General features: G+C 39.9%; 1 pseudogene across 1 annotated transcript; it reads right to left on the minus strand.

Annotated features, from left to right (window-relative positions):
• Positions 1–6,680: 6,680 nt before the first annotated feature.
• On the minus strand, positions 6,681–15,106 carry LOC144629828 (polyubiquitin-C-like; annotated as a pseudogene). The gene is made up of 3 exons (XR_013566423.1): positions 14,979–15,106; positions 7,042–9,697; positions 6,681–6,975 (listed from the first exon to the last, which is right to left on the minus strand). The product of XR_013566423.1 is annotated as a polyubiquitin-C-like (transcript).
• Positions 15,107–15,281: the final 175 nt, after the last annotated feature.

The raw sequence follows: 15,281 nt of genomic DNA on the forward strand, positions 1-15,281 counted from the left end.
AAACGCATAATAAAGCAACATTTCGCCCTGTCCAGTTCTGTTATCCGGCATAGGGGGGCTTATATCTGGGAGGGCTTTTAATCGGATGAATTTTTTTGTTTCCAGATAGATGGGCCTATAACCGGGGGGGGGGGGGGCTTATAAGCGGGAGGACTTATAACCGGAATTTTACGGTATAATGTTTCCGATAATTTAACAGTTAGGAACTGCCATGATTGTAATTAATTGCTATTGATTAATCCATTCAGAGAATTTGTTACATCTGATTAATTCATCCATCAGAGCAGAGTACGTTTTCTAGGTTGTAATAAGTCATTTTCCCTTCTAGGAAAGCAATATAAATCATATAAATTAATTAAGCTTAACTCCCGTGACAAATCTCGCCCACGAATCTCTCAACGATCAAGCTAAAAGGATATGTCACGCAAGTCACGTTTACATTACAGCAACTTACGAGATCCAATAAAAGCCTCCATTTTAGGCATACGTCAATTAAATCAGGCACGAGCGTCCTTGGTGCTTTGAGTGTGTGCGTGTATGTGTAATGTGGGGGAGGGGGGTTGGGTACAGGGGACGTATGGCTTTTCCTCTGTAAAACCGTCCGAGTATATAGGAAAGTTTAGATGTAGTAGGGCCGAACTTCCATAGTATATTGATTCTGCAGAGAGCTGTCACTTAACTTTTCCTGCAAGGCGCAGTGAATCCAGGATTTTGTCAGTGGGGGTGAGGGGACGGGGTCTACGAGTGGCCAAGTCGAAGTCATTCCCATGGGGGAGGCAGTGTCTCCACAACAAGTTAGTATCGTACGAGAAGGTGGAAGGGGTTTGCAACCCCCTCAACTTTCCTTCTGTACCTGGATACGCCCGTATAAGAGTCCCAACATACAAATATATAAAAAAAGAACAATTGTTGGGGAAGAGATAGGGAACAGTGCGTCCTGACATAAAAAAAATACAACTTGTTTTGATGGGGAATGCAATGATATAACTGAAGAGAATAACTCGAGAAATTAAGTAAGAAATAAAAGAACTGAAAATATCCTGCGAATCCACAAATCAGTTAAACTGAGATATTTATTACACAGACACCCAAAATAACTACTTTTAAACAACATGCTCCAAGGCATTTTTAAATTACATTTTTGCTCAACATTCCTTCCTAATTACTTACACAGATAGATTATAAATGTACATCACTAATTGAACATCCTTTATTATTAGATCAGGATTTGTTGTACCAGTAGTTTGGACCCTTCTAGTCCCAAGCTCCAAATCAAAATATAAATTCTCCTAACTTATTCCCACACATTTGCTTTATAGCTAGTTATAAGAATTAAGGCAATATCCTCTAGTTGATGATCATTTTCTACATTCTCGTCACCTGTCTGCTTGAAAATGTATTGATATTGTAAGGAGAAATTAGAAGTAGATCACATTTGGGACTTTAAGGATCAAACTGTCTTTGGTAACCAACTCCTGCTATATACCAAATAGTAAACGATAAGATGACAATTCTTTAAGACGGTTCCGGCTAAACATTCAAGCAATAAAGGCAAAAATAGTAACCAAAAAGAGCTCATAGCATGGACGCAGCTTTAACACAGTTAAGGAAATTTTATCGAAATGTTAGCTCTCAAGCTGACCACGCGAGAGAAAAACAAATTTGAAGAATTCCATATTTTATTTTATTAGTTAAAAGGGATGTTTCACGTCGGTTAAAAACAAAATTACACACGTTTTAAGCTTTTCAGTTCAACGGGGTTTAACACCAATGTTCCCGAGAATACAATTTCATTGCGGGGTCAATTATAGAAATAAATTACAGTGAAATGTTTCATACAGTATACAAAATGTTAACGTGCTATAAGTGGATTTTTGGTAAGTATTTGCTGCACTTATTGCTCGAACTTTCAGCGAAATTCGTCCTAATTATTAAGGCCCGTTTACACAGGTGATTTTTGATGCGATTTTTGTCGCGCTTTCCAGATTTTTTCTGGCTTGAGCTCGCCATGAAAATCGCAGGAAAATTGCCAACAGGACAAAATCGCCGCTAGTTTACACTTTCCATTTTCATTGTCCGCTCGAGTGCAACAAGCAAAGCGTGACAAAAATCGCAACAAATAGAAAATCACCGACAATTGGTTTTAATAATCAAACAAACATACAGATGCTTTATAGTTTTTTCCTAACATTACAATTATGCGTAAATTTAATCTACAATTTCAAAATATAGTAAAATTCAACGTAAAAAAAAGACATAAAAAGGTGGCAAAGTCCAATCTGCCACTATTTACAACGATGATCTATCATCTCATCATCTGCTTCCTTATATCTCCTCTGGGAGAATGGGATTAGATTAGATTATAAGAGATTATAATTAGATTAAATGGAGTGATAGTTGATGAAAGTGAAGACCGAATCAACCGTCAGTCCATAGGAATTAGTAGAATTCTGACTAAATTTGCTGATCAAATAAGGGAATAAAATGACTTTTTTGAGGGAATATTGTTTATTTGCGCCCGCGTAGTGTCATTTGTGGCCCGAGCGCGAAGCGCAAGGGCCACAAATGACACTACAAGGGAGCAAATAAACAATATTCCCGAAAAGAAGTCATTTTATTATCATTATTATCAATATACAAGGCCAAATAACATCCAGATAGGTAACAAATGCCTTTAATGAAGTTAACATTTTCGATTCAATAACACAAGTACTTCGTCGCAAAATGAAAATTTTACACGAAACTACTAAGGCCTATGTCTTATTGTGCAGTTTTAGTATAAAAGAGCTAGCTGCAGTGTCTCTGAAAATAATAATTAAGCAATGCGTTGATTAATAAATAATAATACTTTACAAACTTACATTTTCCGATTGAGCTTCGGCATAAAATTCCTGCAACTGCTTTTATAACTAAATTAGTTCGACCGGAAATACAATTCAAGTGAACGATGTTTCGTTTCTCGCAAAACAACAAGAAGATGTTCTCTTTGTCTCTTCGCCTTGTGCAGTTGCTTAAATCCGTTTTTTTGGCTGCATTTTGTCCCATTTACAACAAATAGACTTTGAGTTTTCTTTACGAACACAATTCGCTTCTCGAGAAACTGTTCAAAGCTTTGATAACTTCAAAGCTTGGTGTACGCGTACACCTGAATGGTTTTCCCGCGTCAGCGACGCTGATTGGTTAAAATTAATCGGATGATGAACTGAGAACCAATCAGCTGCAGGGCCGTTAATGCATTAACAGCCCGCTAGGAGTCATTTGCGGCCCGCAAAGCGCGTGTTTTCAATAGGGCGGTTTTCAATTTGGCCGCGTGTATTGATAATAATAACGATTTTCTTTAACAGGACTGAATTATCATTTCGAAACTTGCTTCTGTGTACATGCGCTCATCAACAGGCCTTATTCACGATAGCCGACATGTTTGTTTTCAAGATATAAGGTAAATAAGGCACGTGATTTTTTGCTTTAATCGATATATTGCAGCTGGTTTCTTATTATTATGCCTGATAATTTTTTCATAGTTATGCTTTGTCTTCAGTATATTGTTATAAAATATTCTTAGTTTTGTGCAATTTCGGTGATTTTACAAATGGGAAACAGCTTGCCTACTTTACAAGTCAAGTCATCGAGTAACTATTTTCAAACTAACTTTAATAATGAAATCATTTATTGCATAATTTGACTCTAAAATGTGATATTTGCGCAGATACTTCACCATTTAGACGAGCCGATTTTCCGAGAAACGGTTGTCCCCTGGCGGTATTCAACGAGGATAACTTCCATCAGAATGTAAAACCGTCATGGTGTTAACGTGGTAGGTAGGGTAGGGTAAAGTCTGCTTCGAGCCTAGTGGCCCATACAGGCCGGAGCTTATCCCGGTTTCCGTAGCATTAAGCGACTAGGAGTATTGCTACTCCCCCCTGGATGGGATGCTAGTCCATCGCAGGGTTACCCCCCAGCAGTAAGTTCGCCGGTACACCTGGGTGGAGAGAGGCACTGTGAGAGTAAAGTGTCTTGCCCAAGAACACAACGCAGCGCCCCGGCCAGGCCTCGAACCCGGGCCGTTCGACTCGGAGGCGAGCGCGCTAACCATTTGACCACCGCGCCTCCCACATGGTGTTAACGTGAATATGGTATATTTATTCAAAAATTTGGACTTTTTAAGTCGTGTAACGGTGAATGTCTTTCTTTAAGTCTTCTCAAAAATCGAACTATCCTGTAGTAATTTGAAATCTTTCTCCAAAACGTTGGAGAAACGAAAAACCTGAGAATTTGTAGACGACCTCCAGCCACTGCACACGAATGGCTGAGAGAGTACGGTAGCTCAACCAATCAAATTACAGCATTTGCATTAGAACACTATAGTAGAATTCTACTAAGGTTATGTCGAGTATTGAAATATTTACTTTCGATATTAAGCTTGCTGGTCACACACTACTCAAACGTGACCAGCACAATCACTTTGTTTAGGATAACAAACAGTACCACATGAAAACGTTGCTCAAAAGCTTTCATTTGAATGGTCACACACTAGGGTTTTATCACAGACTTAAAAGTTTGAGCCATCTTGCAGGGCCGACCGTAGCCAGACTTTTAACACAGACGAGTAAAATCTTGCCAGGGGACCAGGGTCTGGGGACATGTCCCAGAAAATTTTGTAATCTAGAAGCACTGAAACGTGTTTTCAACATTTTTCATAAACTAATTATTGAGAAAAATCAATCTTGTTCAACTGAGGATTATTTTTTTCCAACTTAACGTATTTTATTTTTAATTCCGGATTAAAATCTAGACGAAGTGCCTCGTCTTGCCTCTTGCTAGCTACGGACCAGTCTTGTACAGCATAAGAAACAGTGCCACGTAAAAGTACTGCTCAATAGCTTTCATTTGAATGTTCACACACCTGGTAAAATCGATAAAGGTAGACAATTCCTCGTTTGTGGCAACAGATTTTCTGGACCTTATTTTCCAATCCAAAAATAATACAGTCAAATTTTCAAAGTTGTCACGAGCTTCCCGCCGTCATGTTACTAAGCAACCCGGCTCGCCGGCCTGAATCACTGTCAAACTCTCGTCTCTGAATTTATTTTGGCTGCGGTTGCTGTCAAAGAGGTACTATCGAACTCCGTGTATACTGACACCAAAGAAACTACTAACAATAGTTGTCTGAATTAAAGACGTTCATCCAAAAAGCGGAGTTCGACTGTAATATTCCGCGTCCTCAAGGCACCATTTTTAGAAGCGTACAAATAACACGCAAACGAATGCATTTGTACTCTATTAAGTAACTCTGAGGCCCCGTTCAAACATCGCGCTATCGTCGTGTCGAAATCAATCGTATTAAGCTCGACGTCAGCACGATTGCAGCACGACAGTTCATTCAAACGTCGCATTTAATAGCTGCTGACTGGTTCAAACGTCGCGCTATCGTCGTGTCGAACTCAATTGTATTAAAAAAAAAAAGGTGTGCACGAATCACGAGACTTGACAGAGCTAAAAAGCTGGCTGAACCATTAGCTGAGGTTCTTGTCTTCTTGAAACCGTTGCAATTTTGATTCCAGTCGCAGTTTTTAAGGTTAGAGGGGCTTTCTTGTATTAAGCAACACGTCTGAAATTTGTTCCTTATTTCCCGCCTTTCGCGAAGAGTAAGTAGTATTCGATTGTGCTGACAATACGCTTGAACATTCTGATAAATGCGACTCAGTTCTGATTTCGAGCTGCTCATACGATAGGTCTTAATCTTCGCACTCTCAATCCAAGCTTTCGTTGCCATTCAAATTGAAATCGCTATGAGCACAGGTATTTCTTCAAGCCATTTTTCACCGATTCTGAAACATATTTACCCATGCATTTCACGTTACCTCGCTGTTAATGTATGCATTATGTTTTGCTTCAATTTTGCACGACGTTTGAATCAAACGTCGTGCCAACGTCGAACTAAATATTTTATAAGTTCGACTTTAGCGCGACTGTAGTTCGACGTTTGAATCAACGTCGCGCCAGAGTCGTGTAGCGCGACTCAGCCTGTCGCACTACCTACCCATGCAACTCTGGCGCGACGTTGGATTCAAACCTCGAGGTACAGTCGCGCTAAATGTCGAACTTAATAAATTAATTGAGTTCGACACGACGATAGCGGGACGTTTGAACCGGGCCTGAGTGTGTGCAACAAAAACAATGAATAGCTGGACGCCTGGTGCTTGCCACGCGCGTGTCGCTACAGTCCTTACTAGATTGTGCACTCAACGATTACTTTAGATATGATTAGAAAATACTAGATTAGATAAGACTAGACTACACAAGATAAGACTGGGCTAAACTATATTAGATTAGATGCACGATAAACCTTAGTTCTCATCTCTTATATTATTGGGTCTGGGTATAGAATTTTGAAAGCTCCTATTAACGTCAACATGAAAGTGTCAAGCGAATTATATGTTTACATGATAACCTAGGTTTTTCAGTGCTGCCTATCTCACGAGTCCAAAAGGCGTCATAAAAAGGATTCTCCTTGAAAACGTTGCAGCAAAATGTGCTTGATATAGAGCAAAGCCATCTATAGTAACATGCTAGGAGCTAACGCTTTATCAGTGTTTGATGAGAAAAAGTACTCACTCTTCTGTATCAAGTCCTCCTGGGAGTAACCGCACAAATTGCTTTCATCTTCTTGCCTATCAGTTTCTCAATGAGCAAAGTGGTCGTGTGCTTACATTACCCTGACGCATTTCTCTTTACTAGCCTGACGATGCATAAGCACAGATATGGTGCAATTTGACGTAATATGATAGTCACTCAAAGTGCGGTCATCTTCGAGTTCTTTGCCAGCAAAGATGAGTTGTTGCTGGACGACAGAAATTCCCTCCTTTTCATAGATTCTGCTCTTCACATTCTTAACTGGCTCATTTGCTTGGACGTCGAAAGTAATCAATTTTCCAGCTGGAATCTTTACATTAATTTTGATGCCATCATGGAGTTCTAGCATTGATTCTTCCTGAATGTTGCAGTCACCCACGGTGCAACCATCTTCCAACTGTATGCAACTTACAAGTAAATGTAATGTTGCCCCCGTATAAATGTTGTAGTCACTAAGTGTGTAGCCATCTTCGAGTTCTTTGTCACCAAAGCTGAGTCGTTGCTAGACAGGCGGAATTCCTTCTTTCTCATATATTGTGATTTCCACACTTTCAACAGAGTCACTTGGCTCGACATCCAAAAAGATCGTCTTTCCAGTCGGAGTCCTAATCTCTTATTTCCATGACATCGCGAAGTTCCAAGATCGATTCGTTCCAAATGTTGTAGTCACTCAGGGTGAGGTTATCTTCCAGTTGCCAACAATTGAAAAAGAGATGTTGCTGTTCTTTTGGAGTACCCTCTTGGTCTTCAAGTTTCATCTTGACATTTTCAATAGTGTCGCTATGTTCGACATGTAAACTGATGGCCTTTCCTTTCATCGTCTTTATGAAGATTTGCATAGGACTGCAACGCTTGAAGATCAAGTGAATGGTTGCTTCACTATGGATGTTGTAGTCACTCAGAATGTGACCACTTTCAAGTTCTTTGCCAGCCAGAATAAGGCGTTGAAATTCGGGTGGAATCCCTACTTTTTCATGAATTTTCTTTCTCATATTCTCAATAGAATCGGTTGGCTCGAGCTTTAACATGACCATCTTGCCAGTTGGCGTCTTCACGAAGATTTCCATGCCTCCACAAGGTCTTTGAACCAACTGCAAGGTTGATTCACTCCCAATGTTATACTCACTCAGAGTGAGGCCATCTTGGAGACTCTTACCAGCGAAGACGAGATGTTGCTCAGTGTACGGAATCCCTTCTGTTTCGGCAAGTCTGTTCTTCACATTCTCAATAGAATCGCTTGCTTCGACCTCTAATGTGATCGTCTTTCCACCTCCAATTACTTCAACGAAGATAAGCATGACAGCACGACGTTTCAGAATCAAGTCTAAGGTTGAGCCTTGCTTAATTCTGTAGTCATACAACATGCAGCTGTCTACCATCTCCTTGCCATCAAAAACTAAATGTTGCAGTTCTGGCAGGATCCCGGTCTTGTCCTGTATTTTAGTCTTTATAAATGCAGTGGAACTGCATGATTCGACTTTAAAGTTGAGTGTCCTTCCAATTGGAGTCTGTACTAAAATTTCAATTTGAAGAACCAAATGCAGTGTTGAATCGTTCTGAATGTTGTAGTCCCACAGGGTGCGGCGGACATCTTCGAGTTCAATTACACCAAAGATCAGGCGTTGTTGGTCAGGTGGAATGCCTTCTTTATCTTGAATTTTCGTCTTTACATTCTCAATAGAATCACTCGGTTCTACATCCAAAGCGATCGTTTTCCCTGTTAGCGTCTTAACGAAGATTTGCATGCCAGCACGAAGTCGAAGAACCAAATGTAGTGTTGATCCTTCCTGAATGTTGTAGTCACTCAGTGTGGGACCATCTTCAAGTTGCTTTCCAGCAAAGATCAGGCGTTGTTGGTCAGGAGGAATACCCTCTTCGTCTTGAATTTTCGACTTCACATTCTCAACAGAATCACTAGGTTCTACATCCAAAGCGATCGTTTTCCCTGTTAGCGTCTTAACGAAGATTTGCATGCCAGCACGAAGTCGAAGAACCAAATGTAGTGTTGATCCTTCCTGAATGTTGTAGTCACTCAGTGTGGGACCATCTTCAAGTTGCTTTCCAGCAAAGATCAGGCGTTGTTGGTCAGGTGGAATGCCTTCTTTATCTTGAATTTTCGTCTTCACATTCTCAATAGAATCACTAGGTTCTACATCCAAAGCGATCGTTTTCCCTGTTAGCGTCTTAACGAAGATTTGCATGCCAGCACGAAGTCGAGGAACCAAATGTAGTGTTGATCCTTCCTGAATGTTGTAGTCACTCAGTGTGCGACCATCTTCAAGTTGCTTTCCAGCAATAATCAGGCGTTGTTCGTCAGATGGAATGCCCTCTTTGTCTTGAATGTTCACTTTCACATTCTTAATAAAATCGCATGGATATACACACAAAGTGATCGTCTTTCCAGTTAGCGTCTTAACGAAGATTTGCATGCGAAGTCGACGAACCAAATGCAGTGTTGCTTCTTTCTGAATGTTGTAGTCACTCAAGGTGCGACCATCTTCAATCTGCAATCCACCAAAGATTAGGCGTTGTCGATCAGGAGGAATACCCTCCTTTATTTCAATTTTCGCCTTTACATCATCTACAGAATCGCTTGCTTGTACTTCTAAAGCGATCGTCTTTCCTGTTATCGTCTTGACGAAGATTTGCATGCCATCACGAAGGGAAGGAATCAAATGCAGTGTTGAATCTTTCTTAATGTTGTATTCACTCACGGTGTGACCATGTTCAAGTTGCTTTCCAGCAAAGATCAGCCGTTGTTGGTCAGGAGGAATGCCTTCTTTGTCTTGAATTTTCTCCTTTGCATTCTCAATAGAATCACTCGGTTCTACTTCAGCAGAGATCTTCTTTCCCGTCTGCGTTTTAACCATGATTTGCATGCTAGGACGAAGTCGAGTAATCAAGGGTAGCGTTGATTCTTTATGGATGTTGTATTCACTTAGTTCCATTCCAGCAAGGATCAGACGTTGTTGGTCGGGCAGGAATTGTACAGTAGGCGCCTTAGGAGACTGTTCGTCTGGTGTTTTTGAAGTTTTGTCTTGTTGGTTGGAACTAATGGCCTCACCTTTCAGGTGTAACAGGAGAAAAAACAAGTTCAATCCGACAATAATGTTTAGAATACAATGTATTACCATTTTTTATGCTACATTTGTAGTAAGTGAAAACAACAACAACAAACAAACAAACGGACGCTAGCAGTTTGAGCGGATTCCTAATGACACTGTAAAACTAAATGCGTTCGACGAAGGAGAACGCACACTAATCGTGTCGTTCGTCCGAAATCAGTCCTGTGGGTTCATATCGTGAAGCCCAGGGCGGGAGAAGTGATGCCATATGATTTCAGCGTTCGGACGCCATCTTGAACCGGCTTGTTGAGATCAGGTCTTCGTTTTCGATCCGGTCTTAGGGCCTGTTGACATGGAGGTGGGGAACCCCGGGTAGGCGAGGTAACCCGCCCAGCCGTGGTCGAAAATTAGCGCGCGTTTACATGTAATCCTATCACCCCGGGGTCCCGGTGTGACCTTTTCACAAAGTTAGCACGTAAACAGACAAAATGGCTTCGTTGTTTTCTTTCTTAGGTTCCTTTCAGTGGTTTCGTGAAGTTGCATATCGCATTTTGTTGTGTAATGTTTTATATTATAGTGGATTTCCCTCATCTCTGATTAGTTGATTAGGCAAAGAATTAGTAGTCGAAGCAGTTGTCGAAGTCATTGTCGTTTATAGTCAGCGAAGCGTGAGACTCGCTCGGGCCTACGCTTGATGCTTCACTTTCACTTTTGATTCTTCAAGCATCTTTCTCACTGTCGTTGCACATCGGGCAGATGAAGCTATAGTAAAAGCTCGCCGGGTTTGTATCCGTAACTGAAGCCACAGGTAGCCATAGGCTTGTGTAGTTTGCATTTGGCGAACTTCCAGATTAAACATGAGTCGACCCCGGGTAGGCGGGTTACCCCACCTTAAAACGTTTACATGGCAGACCACGACCCCGGCTGGCAGGGTTACCCTGCCCAGCAGACCGGGCAACCCTCCTAGGCGGGTTACCCAACCTTTCATGTAAACGCGATCGAAAAAAAATTAGAGTTACCCCACCTAGGCGGGTTACCTCACCTACCCGCCAACCTCCATGTCAACAGGCCCTTAGGTCTTCGGTCTTTGTTTTCGAGGTCTTCGTTTTCGATACTACCTGTATTTTTTAAGTACTTTGTGGAATAAGAAAATGGAAGTAAAATATTTTTAGTCATTTTTGGAGTTTTGGAAGAAGATTAGTGCCAAACGATAACAATTCAACGAAATATATAATTTTATTTTTTCTCGAGCATCTCAGCGGTCCGAAATCCTCAATCTTTGAAGCTGATTGGCTAATTGCACGCGCTCCAGCGGTCCGGATTTTTCCTTCCGGACACCGCATACGGACCGCTCACGGCGCGAAATCATTTTGCAGCTTTGGTATCACGAACACATGAAAGTTTTGCTCTCCAAAATCGAAATAGCTGTTTACCAACCGTTGTAAATGTGAAAGGACAAAAAAGCAGTGAAATTAAAGGCTTCAAAGTTCTTAATTTGCACTGTGCTCTATACTGAAGTGCTGAAAAATCAGTAAACTATCAATTATTAACTTGGAAAATTAAATATTCAATCTAACTCGAAACCCCGCTAACTCGCACTATTTTTCGTTTCCCTTCAGAGTTCGAGTTTAATACCGGGGTTCTACTGTACATATATATCATAGCAATGCTCGACACGCAATCTTTCCTCCAAAAAGTTACATTTTTGCCGCTTGTGAGGAACCCCAAATAAGTGTGCCTCCCCACAGGCTTATATTTCGTGTGTTTTAATTTTGATCATTCGCTAATCAAACCAAAAACCAAATAGACTAGACGACTTTCATAAAATTTGAATGTTATGACGCATTTTTTTAGTAAAAGTCGGTAACAGTAGTTTTCTTAAGTAATTTGACCTGCTGATAACGAAAATGCTTGTTACCAAAAATTCTTTTGCGATCTTCAGTCTGAAAATGACGTCGTCACAAAAAGGCACCTAAAATGACGTCATTGCACCGTTAACCCTAACCGTAACTTCCAGAATATTAAAGCAATCACAATGAAACTTAGAGGATATATAGTTTGTCCGAAAATCTATCTTTTGTTATACGTCACGTGGGATGATTACGTCACGTCACGTGACATCATCACGCCACATGTCAAAACAGGCGCCATCTTGGATTCGCCATCTTGAATTTCACATTTTTTTCCAAAACGTCAGAAAATCGCCCAAAATTACTGAAAAGTACCTAAAATAAATAAAACGGTGCAAAACAAAAACAAAAAAGATTTTGTGTTTTATTAATTTCATTAATAGAACACAAAAATCACAAATTTTGGAAAACATTCCTGTCAAAATGCCATTGCCATTGTATTGTCAAGTTCCCCAAACAACAACCCATCCTACTAAATTATTCCCAGATAAATTTTAGATAAACTCGCAAAGTTGGCAGCGTTCGGTTAAATCTTAAAAAAGTTATAAAAAATACGAACACATTCCTTGGACGTTTCGCTATTAGGAAATAGTCATTTACATCTTTGCCTTATACTTATTCATATTGGCGGTGTTTTTGCTTCAAATATATCTTAGAAGAAATAGTTCTGAACAACCAGCTTTATAGGCAAAGATAAGGCTTTTAAGTTATCGGAAGTTGGAGCGTTATTCTTGTGCATCGTGTCCCAGAATTTGATCTTTGACGACTCATCTTGCTCCTGTCAAGACACAGTTTCCAACCTTTTGCACCACAAAATCTCTCAACTGTTTTTGCTTTTTTTGACCGAGCTGTTTGGTATTTAACAGCGACAGGTCGTTCGTGGAAATGCTATAAAGTCAGGTTTGATTTTCTGGTGGCGAAAATACTTTAAATTACTTAAGGATGGCGAGAAATGAAGATTCAATCTTCTTGCCCCAATCTTTCCTACCAGGAGTAGACTTGTTGCGGGAAAACTTCTTGGCTCAATCCAAACATTGTGTGTGTAATATCAGCAATCTGTGACAGGGGATTATAGAACAGTGCCGCTCTACTCAATGCTGATTACTTCTTGGATATGTCCACGATCCCTACTGCTCTTTTCCCTATCCCATTTAGCCGTTCAAGACTGTGATCAGCACTGACCTGGCTGAATTTGCTTGCATTCCATTTCATATGGCAACATCGGGCGGAAACTTGCAAGTACAGATCCCTCTATGAGCCCGTGTGAGAATTAAGAGGATAGAGTCCATTTCCATGTAGTTCCAACAAAACGTGAAATTGACCTTTTCTTCGGATCTTTGTGTTACAAATTCGTCGTCAAGGGCATATTTTTCTTTTCCAAAATTTGTAATTTTTGTGATCTATTAAAAAAATCCAAGATGGCGGATCCAAGATGGTGCCTGTTTTGATATCAGGATGTAATTGTCACGTGATGTGACGTAACCATTACACATGACGTATTACAAAAAATAGATTTTTGGACATACTATATATCCTCTATATTTCATTGTGATTGCTTTAATATTCAGGAAGTTACGGATAGGGTTAACGGTTTAATGACGTCATCTTAGGTGTCTTTATTTGTGACGTCATTTTGAGACTGAAGATCGCAAAAAAAATTTTGGTAACAAGCATTTTCGTTTTCAGCAGGTCAAATTACTTAAGAAAACTACTGTTACCAACTTTTACTAAAAAATGCCATTTGATTTATCTGAAAATGACTTTACGCAAATACCGACTAGTCTAAAACTGGAAGTCATCAGAAGACTGCTTTATTATATCAACAGAATTTGACGACGTAAGTCAAAAGTAAAGGACGGTACGTAAATAATCCTGGGTGTTTAGATGAAAGATGGGAAGTGAAGTCATTATAGGAAGGCAATTTAAAATAGACCAATTCTGTTTACCTCCATTTTTCTTTTGATTTACAAGTTTGATTAAATACTCGGATATATAGATCACCACTTTAACAAACAGTGCCATACCCCAATCAGAATTAGACAAATAGTGTAACCGGTGACAAGTCAAGTGAGCGCTTGTCGAGCAGAAGAAATTTCCAAGCAAGCAAGATATAGCAAATGCTATGCACAAAATGTTGCGTTTGCATCATTTTAACTGATCAATTCCTTCTGCGTCCTGTCGTACTGATATCAGTGCTAATATCCGATCTCGTCCCGTAACTTTGATTGTGAAGCGCATTGAGCTTTGTAAACTAATTGCTCTATACAAGAACCATTACCATTACAAAGACTCTACGTGTAATTTGTTTTTTTTTTTTTAATGTTACTAGATCACTGCATCGAATCTCAAGAACGTGTTTACTGTGTTTGAAACTCATTTTAAACACCTAACTATTGTTCTTCGTGGATCCAAACAACAGTCGATTACCAACAAGAACGTAACTACAACGTGACTTTAGTGGCGACGGACATCGATAATAGACTAAGTAGTCAGAAATAATCGCTCTGTTCGGACATTATAGAGGCTCGTGTATTCAGTTTGTGTATTATCAAATTAAAAGGTCTTCTTGGGACTAGTAATGTATTGTTGCATTGAGCGAGGAAAATATTTTTGTTTCAGTTAATTTCTTGGAAGGCGACAAGGTTACAATTGAAAACAAATATTCAGATATTTAAACTTAATGTAATAATTCTTGGCCGCGCGCCTCTCTTTTATTTTAGTTGTACCTTGTCATATAACAACAAAATTCCTGACTGACTACACGGGACACTGCTAAAGTTTGCTTCTCCTCAGATCTCGATGTGTTTTTTGACTTTGTCTGGGGAACCATCCCAACAACTATTATATCAATCGTTAAAATCGTGTCATTGTGTCACCCGAGGTTTCAGGACACAAAAATGCTTGCTACTTGCCTTAGACCGATTTTCACTTAGATGTCGTGATAATTCCCGTTTGCGTCAATTTTGCACTATTTCGCTCAGTAATTGGTTTAAATAAACCCGCGCCAGCTCTCTCGACCATTAGAAGAAAAACCAAAACGAATCGTGACTCACAGTTTTCCCGCGCTTCGTGCCTGTTATTCGAGTTTTTATTGGTTCAGTGGATTGTCCGTGCCCCTGTGATCGGCTGAAGTGATTACTTTGGTTTTGGTTTTAAAAGTCTGTTTTGCGACATTCAGCAGAAAACCGCACTTAATAGTTTTGGACTTAGTGTTTTCATGATCAGTTCCCAGTGTGATAGTAAGGCCATACAGATCAAGCAAACCGCAACATTTTGTCCAGGTATTTGATCTTTCGAGCAAGTGGACTACCTGGTACTGAACAGAAGAAATGAGTGTGTTAAAACTGTGCTGCGAATTCGGTCTACTTACCTTCACTTCGCGATTGAGTGCTATTGCCAAGAGACATCGGAATATCTTTGTCACGTTCGAACAGACAAACAAATGCCTTCTGCAAGGATTGGACATTCTTTGTGATCTCCACTGCTATTTTGTTGTGGGCATCGTTGGTACATGTAAGAAATAAATGTGCCGTTGTTATTTTTTTGTAGATAACATATGTCAATTTAATTACGTATTTGATATTTCCATTCATAGATGATAAATTGCTACCTGTGAAATTAACTTGGGAAGAGAACTTGTTCAATCCCACCATTAAGAAAGAGCAGAATCCAT

Source organism: Oculina patagonica, chromosome 11, assembly GCF_052425735.1.
Source record: "Oculina patagonica isolate OP01 chromosome 11, crgOcupat, whole genome shotgun sequence".
Taxonomy (NCBI): Eukaryota; Metazoa; Cnidaria; class Anthozoa; order Scleractinia; family Oculinidae; genus Oculina; species Oculina patagonica.